Source organism: Protopterus annectens, chromosome 2.part2 (assembly GCF_019279795.1).
Source record: "Protopterus annectens isolate FY-2018-M chromosome 2.part2, PAN1.0, whole genome shotgun sequence".
Lineage (NCBI taxonomy): Eukaryota > Metazoa > Chordata > Ceratodontiformes > Protopteridae > Protopterus > Protopterus annectens.
In genome coordinates, this window is record NC_056730.1 from 379,486,195 (window position 1) to 379,500,711 (window position 14,517).

At 38.5% G+C, this 14,517-nt stretch overlaps 1 long non-coding RNA gene across 1 annotated transcript in view; it reads right to left on the minus strand.

Annotated features, from left to right (window-relative positions):
• Nucleotides 1-6,612: 6,612 nt before the first annotated feature.
• Nucleotides 6,613-14,517, minus strand: part of LOC122796019 — a 387,432-nt gene continuing 379,527 nt past the window's right edge. Inside the window, exon 3 of the long non-coding RNA XR_006363888.1 lies at nt 6,613-7,449. This is a non-coding gene — a long non-coding RNA (uncharacterized LOC122796019). The remainder of the gene's footprint in view (nt 7,450-14,517) is intronic.

Below are 14,517 nucleotides of genomic sequence, written 5' to 3' on the forward strand. Positions count from 1 at the left end.
CTCTGCAGTAAAGACCATGCTACAGGCATTTGCAGACCAGTTTCAGAGAGAGTGGGACAAATATTTTCCCCATATGCTGTTTGCATATAGAGAGGTACCCCCAGGAATCCACAGGCTTTTCACCCTTTGAGTTGCTTTTTGAGCATAAGGTGAGGGGGCTTTTAGATTTGATTCATGATGAGTGGGAGGGTGAGTGTGAATCCCATGCGGAGTCTGTTGCGGCATATGTCCTAAACCTCAGGACAGGGCTTAGGGAGCTCATGGGCTTGGCCCAGGAGAACCTGGCAGGAACCCAACAACAGAAAATGATCTGGTATGACAGGAATGCTCAAGCCTGAGTGTATGCTGTGGGACAGCAGGTTATGGTGCTCATTACTGTCAGACACAATAAGCTGCAGGCAGCTTGGAAGGGACCTTTTGAAGTGATAAGGAAGGTCACTGATGTTAAATACATGGTAAACCTGCTAGGCAGGAGGCAGGGAGTACAAATTGTTCCATGTCAACATAATGAAGCCTTACCATGATAGGGAGGCCAGGGTGCTAGGTATTTTCAGTGGATTGCAGGAGGAGTCTGAAGGGGATCTAGTGACTGATATCCTCAGTGAGGATCATATTGACACCTCTGTGGAAGGGGTAGCAATGTTCCAGTGGCTATCACATACCCAGGTTTGAGAAATTCGAGCAGTGCTACAGGAGTTTGGGGGTATGTTCACTGGGAAACCTGGGTGCACCCACCTGGTGCAGCACCATGTAAATAGAAGACCTCAAGGGTCAATCAAGCAGACCCCTTACAGGGTGCCTGAGTGAATCAGACAGAGGAGATACAGGACATTTTGAATCTGGAGATAATCCAGGAGTCTAGCAGTCCCTAGGCCTCCCCAGTGGTGCTCGTACCAAATGGAAATGGCAGCATCAGGTTCTGTGTGGACTACAGAAAACTAAATAGTCACAGAGAGTCAGATGCTTACCCCATGCATAGGACAGATGAAGCCATAGAGCAGCTGGGGGGGGGGGGCTAAGTATCTGACTACTATTGATCTGACCAAGGGCTACTAGCAGGTGCCCTTGATTCCCACCGCTAGAGAGAGGTCAGCCTTTGTGACTCCTTTCAGGTTATACAAGTTCAAGAAGATACTCTTCGGGACGAGAAATGCCCCAGCAACCTTCCAGAGGCTGGTAGATCATATCCTAGCAAGAACAGGAGATTATACCCTTACTTACCTGGATGATATTGCTATTTACAGCCACTCCTGGCAAGAGCACCTTCAGCATGTCAGGGAGGTCCTGGGCAAACTGCAAAGGACAAGGTTGACCATTAAGCCCAGTAAGTGTCAGGTGGGAGTGGCAGAGGTCTCCTTCCTGGGCCATAGAGTGGGGAGTGGTAAGATTAGGCTAGAACTTGCCACAGTGGAAGCCATTCAGGTGAGGCCTGCTCCTGTTACCAAAAAGCAGGTGAGGGCATTTTATGGGACAGCAGGGTACTATAGAAAGTTCGTTCTTAATTATAATATGATAGCTGCTCCCCTCACAGACCTGACAAGGAAGAACAAGCCAAATAAGGTAGTGTGGACCTCAGCATGGGAGCAGGCATTCCAAAAGCTTAAAAGGGCTTTAAGAGGACTCCCTGTATTAGCCAGTCCAGACTACGGCACAGAATGTGTTGTGCAGGTGGATGCTTTGAACCATGGGGTGGGGACTGTACTGAAACAGGTTTCCTTAGACTGAGAAGAGCACCCAGTTGTATATTGCAGGCACAGACTCCAACCTAGGGAGGAATGTTATGCAGCTGTAGAAAAAGAATGTCAAGGCATAATATGGGCACTGCAGAAACTTCAGCCTTATCTGTATGGAAGGAAATTCACTGTGGTTACAGACCACAATCCCCTAACATGGCTACATTGAGCCAGCCAACAAAATGCCAAATTATAAAGGTGGAGCCTAAAGCTGCAGGCATATGACATGACAGTGCAGAACTGTAGTGAGGTTAGCAATGCCAATGCAGACATACTCTCAAGACAGGGTATGGGTTAATGTATTCCCAGACAGGCTTATTTCTGTCAAGCCACATTTTTCCTGGGTCACTGGAAAACTAGCTTGAGTCTTCAAAGGTGTGTGTGTGTGTGTGTGTGTGTGTGTCCTGTGTGTGTGTGTGTGTGTGTGATGATGTGAGGTATTGCTAGCTATGCCAGGAGGAGTAGGGCACTGGGTGTACAAAATATACCAGCATAGCTAGCTGGAGTCTTGTAAACAATTCTATGACTTTTATATATCAAGCTGATTTGTACAGATGCTTGTGCTGAAAAATGTATTTGTAAAGCTGCTTGTGTTAAAAATGTACTAACAGTGGGTTCTGTTGGACAGAAAAGAAATACACGTGTATGTCAGACTGTATAGTAACTGTTGAAGCTAAAATATTGTAACACAGCATACTGGAAGAGAAGAGGTTAATCTCAGTCCAGCTAGCTTTGAAAAATAGTCTGAAATTAAATTACCTGGTTTAGGCCATAAAGATTGTATCTTATAGTTCCGACTGCAGCCAGAGATGAAATATATGTGAGAAGCCTAGCTTGTTAGCTCTGTAGGAAGAATGGAAGTGTTCAAGTTGTTTTACAGCTTCTATATGCTGTAACACATCTTAGCAAATCTCTATGTGTGTGTGTGTGTGTGTGTGTGTGTGTGTGTGTGTGTGTGTGTGTGTGTGTATCATGACACATATGTGCTAAATTCTGGTTCAGTTTCTAGGAAATGGGGTAGTGTGGGAACCAGAGTCAGATGACCAGATGTGATGTTATTCTATAGCCAGCACTAAAATGATATTTAGATATTAGTGAGAGATTTCATTTAGCTTTCAGCAGTCTGTGAAACCTGACAATGAAAGACCACTCTCCCACATCATCTTGATTTGCTCAAATAAGTGACTATATTTAAACATTTCATTGTGACTGGTCTTTTAGAGAATATTTTAACCTTTGAGAGTATTTATATTTATTTGGTGAGACTGGCCACTCCTGAAAGCCATGCTGCATGGTCAACATTACCATTGGTATTCGTATTAATTTCACTCAATATAACTGGGTACCCTGGCAAGAGCTTGAGAGTCACTGGCTTTGTGGGTGTTCTGGTGGCAGTGCATCTACCTTATAGCCTGGGCAAAGGTGGTAGAGCTAGTAAAGCTGTTCCAGCCTTTCCCAGGTGTGTGTGTCTGTGTGTGTATATGAAAACCAAAGCTCAAAGAGAGTGTGTGTGTCAGCTGCTTTGAACAGGGAAACTGAGAGCACTGATTTCACAGAGAGGGTGGTGAAGGACGTAGCTTGGAACATCCGGCTAAGGACTTAACTCTATAGCTGTATCAGTGGGGAGTCTTATTTGGGGCCTGGAGACAGAGAGAGAGAGAGAGAGAGAGAGAGAGAGTGACAGAGAGAAACCCAGCCCCGGGACTGGAGTGTGCTCCCTGTGTGCTCTTAAAGGAAATTGTGTTTGGTGTAAAGAGCTGCATCTGGAAATACTGTGTATATCCATTTTTGTTCCAAGTGAACATCCCTCATTGGTATCAGTGGTGAGGACTGAGGCTCCTTGATTACTAGCCCAGAGGAGGGATGTCACTGGCTATATAACAGAAGGAAGAATATAATGGCAAAGAATAGGAGGTCCAGCACCCAGCAGGATAAAAATTCTCTCATAAAACTAAATGAACAATTCAGAGGGCAAATAACATCTATCAAAGCCAAATTTGAGATAAAATTGGCCTCCCAGACCAAGGACAACCACAAGGCATTCTTTAGCTATGTCCACAACCTCCAAGGCAATACACAATTGTGTGCAGTGCTCATTGCAAATGGAACCACTTGTACTGAGCCAGAAGATATAGCAAACCTACTGGCTGACAAATTCAGCTCCAACTTTACCCCTCTCTCCCCTCAACCTTCCCTAAGGAAAGAACATCAAATATAACTCCCCCAGCTATAACTAGGGAACAGGTCCTTAATCCTCTCTCTAAGGCCAGGAACACTACATCAATGGGGCCAGGCAATATCCCAAGATGCCTTCTAAATAGCATGAAGCATGGCATATCAGGCCCTCTGGAATTGCTGTTTGACTGTCGCCCCAAACAGGCTTCATGCCTCATGAATGGAGAACAGCAACAGTTACCCCTTTGCATAAAGGTGGGCCATCTACAGACCCTGGAAAGTACAGACCCATAAGTCTCACTAGTCTTTTATGCAAAACCATCCAAAGAATTATCATGGAAATGATCAGTAATGATATAGTAAATCTCCAGACACTGGACCCAACCCAGTTTGGTTTCATCAAGGGCAGGTTATGCCTACTCAGTGTGGTAGACTTCTTTGAGAAGGTCACCAAATTAATGGATGAGAGCAAAACGGTTTACACTGCCTACCTTGATCTGACGAAGGCATTTGACACAATACCCCACTTGGGCATTGTTAACAAGCTCAAAAGGTTAAGCACAAACCCATATGTTACCCTGTGGATAGCCAACTGGCTCACAGACAAGACTCATGAAGTTAGAATTGGGGAGTCCACCTCTAGAAAGAGGCCAGTCACAAGTAGAGTCCATTAGGGATCAGTCCTTGGACCGCTACCTTTTGGCATTTACTTTTGTGAAGTCAAGGCTGATGTTAATAGTCTCTGGCTGACTAAATTTGTAGATGATTGCAAATTAGGAGCTGCAATGAATCTCCCACCAACTCAAATGTTCTCCAGGAAGGGCTGACACAGACAAACAGTTGGTGTCTTTGCCATGTACTAAATCTAAATGACAAGAAATACATAACCGTATCTTTTGGGAAGTTTTACTCCCCTGGAACTATAATATTGACAATACACCCTTAAGAGTTGACCCAATTGTCAGGGACTTAGGAACACACATACACAGTAAGCTATCCTTTGACCATCATGTGTCTACAGTAGTGAGGAAATCATTCTGTGCTGTGTAACTTATAAACAAAGGTATGGCATCTGGGTCCAAGGAAGTCATTGTTCCACTGGATTCGGCATTCATCAGCCCTATCACTGAGTAAAATGCCCCCTTTGGTATGTACCTAACCAGGCATATCAAACAAATGGAACTTCCATAGATGTTCCTCAGTAAAAGGATACAAGACATAAATAAGATGTCCTTTGTAGACCACCTCAAGGCCCTATACCCGTATTCTATCTATTATATGATTTGACCTGACAAAACGTTAACTTTCCAGCTTTTGTTATCAAAACTTAAAACAAAACATATTTAAGAAAGGAAATTGAAAAAAGGGAGTTCTGTAGCTATGGTTTACAGAACAAAAGCACGGACATTATGAAAGGAAAATAACTTTATATAAAACATTATACATTATACATATGCATATTATAAATGTATATAAGTAATTATAATATTGACATTAAAATAATTATTAGATCAAAATGAATAACAACACGTGTGCATCGGTATCCATTAAAAGAAAAGTAAAAACTACCTACAAAAGCACACATCATATTAAACTACAAAAAGAATTTTCCTGTAATCATTTTATGAAAACAGCAATGAAGTGGAAAAATAGCCAGTCAAATAATCCATATAAATAGTCACATTAAAATATACATAAAAAAACAAGATTGAAAAGGAGACAGGAGCATCTAGGCCATTTTATAATGTAATTACTTTGACATGTAGTGACTTGGAACACATAAACAAAGGTTGCCATTCCTATACAAACAACAAAAAAGAATATAAAAAAAAAACAAATATCAAATAAACATACCATGAAGAGATGAAACAGGAATAATCTTCAGATAAAAACTGTTAAAATAATTAAATTCAAAAGAAAAGAAAGAATCCCATGCAATAAAGGCATACCAACAACACAGAAAATGTATCTACTGCAACCTACTGGGTAAAATAACTTTAACATTATTAAAAATAAATTATATTTTTAAAAACAAAGACTATCAGTTTAATTAATGTGTACATCAATTAATTAATACAAAAAAGTAATTATTAAAATTTGTTTGGGATCAAATAGTCCAGGGTTGAATCGTCTGGGATCAAACTGTTCACAAAGTATTCCCATAGACAATAAATACATTTAAACAAGAAAATGTATACAACTGCATTGGGGTTGAATTGTCCAGGATCAAACTTGTCACTTGTGTGGTCAGGATAAAACAGACAAACATTTGTGGGTTTAGTTCAAGCAGCTTTATTATATACAAACACATCAGGATTGAGGCTTAGTAACTTAAACTTAAATAAACTTATAAACAGACTGACTACTGTACTCATACATGTTAACACTCTGGCTGTTCTCTCAAAATGGCACTGCTGCCTGCACGTGCTTTCTATTTATATGCTGCTTGAATTTTTTACTTTGTTTTGGGATTTGGATTTTACATGGCGCAGTGGTTTTGTTTTGGTTGTCTTCAGAATAACTGTACTTTGTAAAATAAGTCTCCATAGCACAAGAACACTTTGAAACCAATATACTTTGTGAAACCACTCCTTATCAGTGTAAGAAATACTTTAAAATGACTGCACTTTGCAAATGAACTGTACACAGCACAAGAAACGTCTTGAAATGGCTGTACTTTGCGAAATAACTCTGTACAGTATAAGAAACACTTTGAAATGACTGCACTTTGTGAATAAAATGTACACAGCACAATAAACTTGTGGGAATTGTCCATATTGCAAGGATATTGAAGAAAGGAGTACATATAGTATTGCTGGGAAGACATATAATATCAATAAGAAACACAACTGTAATTCTAACATGTGTATCTTGCAAAGTGTCAGTTGTGCCCTTCATTCTATATTGGAAAAACTGAGCGCAAACTAAAACAGTGGATCTGTTAGCATAGTTATAGTATTAGCAGAAATAAAACAGAAAATGCATTAGCAAAACACGTCAATATAAACCCAACACACACTTTTAAACTTCAAGTAATAGACCAGGTACAAACAGACCCAAGAGGTGGACCCATAACAGTAAAGTCAGAATGATTAGAATTATTGTGGCAGGTCCTACTAAATGCATACATGTCCCCAGGTCTTAATGACATGAGTTCAATAAGTTGTGTATTAAAGTTAAAAAAATCTTAAAATGTGAACAAAATTCATGTCAGAGTGGTATTCATGATTTTTTGTATTTTTATGTGGATATATATTTGGTATTCATTGCTTTTACACACATGCAACAAAAAACTGTTTTAATATTTGTTCTTTCTTTAAAGAATAATGCTTGTGGTCACATGACTGCATATAGGAGGGGGTATTTAAAAGGGAAGTTAATTTGTGTTGTTTAGCTGAAGAAGTCCATGTGATTGTTACAGGATGAAAAGCGCTTCCATTAAAACACTTTATGGATTTTTATCTGTTGAGAGTCGATCTGTTGCTTCTGTACGTTTTATTTTAGTCAGTTGTACAGTTCGTAGTTCATAGATTGTTCAATTCTAAAAGAAAAGAATAATCAAAATCAGCACATAATTCAAAGAGATTTTAAATCAACTTCCATGAGAAAAATTAATTACACAAACAATATACATATATATTAAATTAAGTACAGTAAAGTTGTTGCTCTGACGGTACAAGTTGGGAAAGTTACACAAAAGCTGGACTTCTTTTACATTTTAAGTGAATGCACACAGTAGCTTCTACTCAGTGTTACTTGCAGTCACATCTGTTTTTAACAGTACAGTTCAATAAATCAAAAACCAAGACAGGATTGTTGAGATAAGCTAGGGATTGTCCTGTCTGCAATCTGTGTGAATTCATAGTTGACTAGACTCCTTGAATGGCTAGGGTTTGTTTCTCTAAAACATACCTCTGTCTAACAAGAAACAGTAAAAATTAAAGGTAAAACAACAAAATATGAATCAAAGTAAGTCTTCTTGTCTACAAGATATTCCTTTCTTCCTACAAATAGTGAAAAACAATGGCAAAAATAAAATAATCAGTTCAAATAAAAATGTCTCCTACAGGCTAATGCACAATCACAATCCAAGACCGGATTGTTTAGAGTAATACTGGATTCAATTCATTTCACATTTTCCTTCACATAAATAGTTGTCGCACATTAAAGTATTTCAGGTTGCCTCACACAAATCACATTACCTCTGAAAAGTCAAAATAATGAGCGAACAGTGGTAGACAGACAATTATTTTCCTCCATAATCTGCCCCAGCAATTACACCAGGCAGTATCTGTTCTTATCAGTTCAATTACAGCTGTTTTGTCTGTGCATATCAGCTGTCAGGTTAAGTAGAGCATATAACTTCACAAAATGCACTCTAGTCCTACAAAGCCAGACATTGACTATTTAAATTAAGCAAATAACAGGAGGGTCAGTTAATTTTATCCAGACAACACTGAACCCAACCAGGAAGTTTTAGTCACTTTTGTGTACAGTTTATATGACTGATTGTTATAAAAGAGAATGGCCACGTAATGTAGTTCACCTTACCAGGCAGTTATAGCCACTTCTGTGTACAATTCATATGTCTGATTGTTACAAAAGAGGATTGCCATGTAATATAGTTCACCTTACTAGGCAGTTATAGCCACTTCTATGTACAATTCATATGTCTGATTGTTATAAAAGAGGATGGCCATGTAATGTGGTTCACCGTAGCAGGCAGTTATAGCCACTTGTGTACAGTTCATATGTCTGATTGTTATAAAAGATGACGACCATGTAATAAAGTTCACCTTTGCTCTACACAAACAAATGTCACACTGTAAAGTATTCCACATTACTTCAAATAAAACAAAAACAGAATAATGAGTAAGCAACAGCAGCTGTCGTCTAGAGAGAGCCCCAACAATTATAACTATTTGTCTGTGCATATCTCAAATGAGATCACCAGTATATATAAGCTGCCCAACATAACTGTCAACTTTCCTTTTTTGACTGACATTTGTCCTGTGGCCATTGTAAAATTTCTGATTTTCTGGTAAATCTCTGAGGATGACAGTCAGTCAATAATGCCATACATTAGCTTTTTATATGTCTTTTTCAGAAAATGGTTGTTGATGTGTTAGAGTAATTTTTACCATTTCTCCCTGATTTTTGGACTTAGTTTTGCCTGCCCACATCTCATTATTTTTGACTTTGTCCTAATCTTTCAGTAAAAAAGCTAAACACTATACTGCTCAAATATCTGGTTGATTACTGCCAACATCTTGCAAAAAAATAAAAACTTACCTCACTGCTACATCAATGGAAACGTCTGCTTCTTCTTGCCTATATTTGAAGGTTGAAGGTTTCTGCTCTGTCCTACCCACAGAGTAGAAACCTCAGAATCTTCAAATCTAATATGACTTGAAAATGGTCATGTCAACTGCAGCGCCTTCCCCAAGGAAGCCTGCCATATTACAGCTGCATTTTCTTTTAAGAGGGGTGCTTCCAGACATTTATTTATCTGTTTTTTTTTTTTTTTTTTTTTTTTTTTTTACAGCGAATAAATGCTGTGTTTCATTGGTTTTAAAAATAAATAAATACATGTGGAAAAGCACTCTCTAGATGAATAGTGCCCTAGCTGACTTACATATAAAACCATCTATGATGAGGAATAAAGACATACAAATCAATAAACTAGGTATTGATTCGAAAATGTATTGCTATACATACCAGTTTGTTGATAATTTACAAAATCTTATTCCAAACAATGTGCTTCAATAAAGGGAAAGATAATTTATGCTAGCAACATTCATGCAAGTTCATATTGTGAAATTAGTATAGATTAGATTGAAAAAGTACTATGTGAAGTGGACAGAAGCAATGTACAGGGAGGAGACAGAATTAGTAATTATGGCCTGGGAATACTTTAATGTAAATTTACAGTACCATTACATCTGTTATTCACTTGGTCATTAAAGCAGGGAGAGATTCCTCAGCCTTGGTTACGTGTACTTGTTAAACCCATCTTGGGAATGTGACAAACTCAGTCATATAGACCCATAAACCTACCGTCTCATTGTGGAAAAACAGTGCAGAAAAGCTATTTTGAATAAATTATTGTTAGAATTGGAAGGGCTGAGACTTGAAACCATATATCAGCATACATATGTTGAAAATAGATCTAATACCATCTGTAGCATGATGTTCTATAACAATATAATAACAGCTAAAATTGAAAAAGTGACATGATTAGTATAGTCCTGTCTTTATCCTTCAGTAGGGTCATACATAAAATATTAATAAGAAAACTGGAACAGCTATGTGTTAATTTAATCATGATAAGATGGATAGTTGCAAGGTTTGTGAACAGGACATAGTAAATATTATACAGCAGTTGGACTGATGAAATTCTAGGTTACAGTCAGGGTGTCCCACAGGGCTCGGTCCTAGACCCTAATATGTTTAGGTTGTATCTTTCTGATTTATTTCTCTTTTTCATCTGCTTTGTTCTATAGTCTGTATGCAGATGACATGAAAAAGGCAAACTGATTACATCTGTTACAGGTAGGACATGTCTGCAAAAGTACTTGATGAAATTGACCAGTTTTGCACAAGAGCAGAATCTGCTGATAATTACATAAAAAAACTAAACATATCAAATTTGGGAGACATAGATTGAAAAGTGAATATTTAAAACAGTACATAGTGATTGGAACTGGATATATGGGTATATTTAGCCTTGAATGTTTCTGATTATGCAAACCAATTGGTTATTGCTAGCTATTAAACTATGAGCTGTATAAAAAAGATGTACAAAGTTTAGGAAATAAGGAAGGATGAAAACATTGTTCATAAGTTACATTTAAATCCAAAGAAGAGTATGGAATAATAATAATAATAATAACATGGAAACCTTATAAGAAAACTTGCAAGAATAAATTGGAAATAGTGCAGAGGAAACATAACAAAAGAATTCATAGCTGTGAAAATTTTAAGTTATTATGAAACATTTTAATATCTGAAGTTGTACAGTGTCTCATTCAGATATATAAGAGGCAATCTCATTCATGTATAAAGGGCTTTTACAGACAACTAATCTGGATATGCTTAGGGTTGTCTAAGAACAGCAGACAATCATCAGGCAATCTCTGTAAGAGATTATACAGGAATGAAGATTGTACTACTTGGTTCTCCGATAGTGTAGCTAACACCTGGAATAGATTACCAAATTATAGGTTCATAGGAGATTATTAGGCTAATGACTTTAGAGCCCTTATAAGCCAATATAACCCAATTTTACTCAAAATATGACCCCTAGGATCAAGAAGATGGCATGTATTTGTGCTTATGCCTTGAGAGTCTAACGGAGTGCTGCATCCATAAGAGATGTAGGCACTACCCCAAGTGTGAATTTGCGATTCTTCATTCATTGATCCAGGAAAGGAATAGAAAGCTGTTCCAAAGAAGGGGCAATCTCTGAGACACAGATCTGTCTCTCCAGTATGTTTTGTTTGAGTTGCTGACTAAGGTTAGAACTCTAGATTGGGTGACCCTCATGCTGCTTGTCTTGCAGATGTGCAGCAGCTCCATCAGGGATGGATTTCTGAGTGCCTTGTATGTCAGGCATAGATCACCCCTTAATAGTCAGTAGGGGATAGAATAAAGGGATAGGGCTTTTAGTCTAGCCACATAAGACATGTTTACACCCTGTATTTTCTTTGTGAGGAGCCTCTGAGGTTGCTCCAGCTACTGTAAGTGCCTTGTCAAATACATGCTAAATGATGCATTGTACTCGATTATTGGTCTAATGAGGGCTGAATATTTATTTTATTTACTGTGAAAGTCTGACTTGGAACAAATCCAATTTTCAGCAGAGGCCTGGAGAGAAATGCTCCAGGCCCATGTCTTTGAGTACAGTAGGACTATAATTTTCTTGGATCTGGGTGCCATACCTTTACTTATAAGTTATAAGGATTCCTCACCAGTGTCTATCTGTGTACCTAGACCTTTCACGTCTGAGTTTACTCTTAGGGGTGTGCTATTGATGTTGTAATTTACAAGGGTATTTGACTTCCCAAAGTGTATGATAATGCATTTTTTGCATTTAGTTTTAGGCCATGGCTCTGGCACCAATCATTTGTCTGATCTAGACCCTACTGAAGGATATTTACATCCATGGGGGATTCGGTGATTGTCCCCAGCTTACACTTGTTGGCAAGCTTTGTCATCCAGAGGCCTTCTATTGTCATTCAGAGGCCTTCCACATTAGAATTGACTTCAGAGAAGTATATTCTGAACAGGAGTGTTCCCAGCACTGAGCCCTGTGGCACACTGTGAGAAAAGGAGATACTGCCATCCCAGCTAGCTGGAATTTTGTAAATAATTATATGTCATTTGTGAATATCAACATGATTCATATAGAAGTGTGATAAAGGGAGTTACTGCCAGCACAGCTGTCTGGAATTTTGTAAATGGTTATGTGTCATTTGTGAATGTCAACATGCTTCATGTAAGATGCTTGTGTTACAAATGTATTAGAACTGTATGTCATGTATATCTCAAACTAGGTTTGTACAGACACGTTTTGAAAAGATATTTTATAAAGTACTGAGCTTAAAAATGTATCCACAGTGTACCCTACTGGAAAAGAACAGAAATGTACATGCACTATTGTAACTGTTTAAATGTATATTTTAACAGTGGAAACTGGAATACAGGAGTTTAACTTCAGAAAAATAACTGAAATTAAATTACTTTATGACCAGGCCATTAAGAGATGTTATATTTCAGTTTCAGTGCAGTAACAGACACAATGTCTATACTAGGGAGCTTTCTCTATTGTCGTTAAAGTGAAATAATTACTAGTTTTGAAATATGAAGGGATACAATTGTTCTATGACTTCCACCATCTGCTTATGATCTGAGGTCTCTGTATTTTCGCAGGTAGATGCTAAATGCTACCAGCTACCATCAATGGTTATTTTCAGCCTTGGAACTAGGAGTCAGATGACAAGCAATGATGTCATTCTGCAAGTTATCCCAGCAGTAATATTTGAGATATTAATTTGGGAAGTTTCTTAGTGAGAGACAGCATTCTGTATTCTGTCTTGGACCTGACAAGATCCATTTACCACACATTTGCCTTGCTCTGAATAAGTAAGTCTAGAAAACAGTATAATTCTCTTAGATATAGTCAGGCATATAGAAAAGCTTAATTTAGATGATTTTCTTTATTTATGTAAGACTGTCCTGCAATGTTGTTTTAAATATTTCCTGTGATTTGAACTCTGATGTCACTGTAAATAAATAATGAGTATGTTCTTGTTCTTTTATTATTTATTATTAAATATATTTAAACATTTCATTGTGGCTGATCTTTGTAGAGCCATTTAAGTTTTGAGAGCACTTGCATATTTATTTGATGACATTGTGGGCCACTCCTAACAGTCTTGCTCTTGGTCAAACTACCATTTGTATTAATAGTAACATTACACAGCAAGATCGGACACCCTTTGTTAAGGGCTTTAAAGTAGATGATAAGGAGTGACTGGTGGCAGTTATAACTGCCTTATTATCAGGGCAGAACGGGGCATAGCTAATAAACCTGTGCCAGCTTTTCACAGGTGTGTGTGTGTGTCTGTGTGTGTGTGTGTGTGTGTGTGTGTGTGTGTGTGTGTGTGTGTGTGTGTGTGTATATGTGTGTGTGTGTAAATCAAACCTCGAAGAGTATGCGTGTGTGTGTGTGTGTGTGTGTGTGTGTGTGTGTGTGTGTCTGTGTGTGTGTGTCAGCTACTTGGGCAGGGAGACAAAGCACTGGTTGGACAGATAGGATGCTGCAGGCCATAGCTTGGTCACTCACCTGATATCTCAATTCTATAGTTGTACCAGTGGGGAGTTTTACTGGAGGTCTGGAGAAAGAGGGATAAACCAGCCACTGACTGTGGTTTCAGTGTGCTCTTAAGGGAAATTGCACTTGATGTAGAGATCTGCTTCTAGAAATACTGTGTGTGTATTTGTCATCCTCTCAGTGTACATCTCCACTGGTGCCAGTGGTCAGGATTGAGGCTCCTTGATTATTGGTTCAGTGGTGAGGCATCACGCACACCACTAGTAACTGGCCTCTTGCTGGATCTGAATTTACCCACTTTAACCACCTGTGTCCTATCCATGAGCCAACTGGCTAGCCATCTGGTGACATAGGGATTCATGCCCAGTTTTGTGAGTTTATTTATAATACCTGAGTGGGGAATTGTGTCAAATGCCTTGGCGAAGTCAAGGTTGGTAGTATGTACTGTTTTACCCTCATCCATGGTCTTAGTGACTTTCTCAAAAAAAATCCAACAGTTTCAGTAGGCATGACCTGTCCTTGACAAAGCTGAATTGGATCAGGTCCAGTGTTTGGAGGTTTCCTCTGTCGTTATTTATCAGATCCATGATTATTATTTACATGCCCTTACACATAAGACTAGTCAAATTTATGTAATTTCCTGCATCAGTAGATGTTCTCCCTTTATCCAGAGGGATGACTGTTGCTGTCCTCCACTCTATTGGGACAAACCAGTCCAGAGGCTGTGGTTAAATAAGGATCCTGATAGGCCTGATAAGTCCTGATTTAAGCTTT